Source organism: Sinocyclocheilus anshuiensis, unplaced genomic scaffold (assembly GCF_001515605.1).
Source record: "Sinocyclocheilus anshuiensis isolate Anshui unplaced genomic scaffold, SAMN03320099.WGS_v1.1 scaffold1154, whole genome shotgun sequence".
Taxonomy (NCBI): domain Eukaryota; kingdom Metazoa; phylum Chordata; class Actinopteri; order Cypriniformes; family Cyprinidae; genus Sinocyclocheilus; species Sinocyclocheilus anshuiensis.
Genome location: NW_015542345.1, coordinates 1,016,649 through 1,016,995, shown reverse-complemented (window position 1 = coordinate 1,016,995; position 347 = coordinate 1,016,649).

Below are 347 nucleotides of genomic sequence, written 5' to 3'. Positions count from 1 at the left end.
GAAACTTAAAAGGGTTCAATTTGAGCAGATGATTTTACCATCGCTGTCATCGTCAGAGCGCACTTCCACAATATATTCAGTATCTGCCTCATATTCACGATTTCAGCCATAGGCCTATTCTCAAAACTATCGTTTTCAATGACTTCATATTCAATATTTTAATCACTGGCAGCTTATTCACCACGTCCAGCATCAAATGACAGTGACATTTATATTTCATTGCGTATAGTAATTGCTCTGCAGTAAAGCCATTCAAACCACTTCAATTTTTGCTGATGATATTCGTTTGTTTTATGCCTGCGGTAATTATGAGTGAAACGTCACGTCATTATTGTGTATCAAACAGT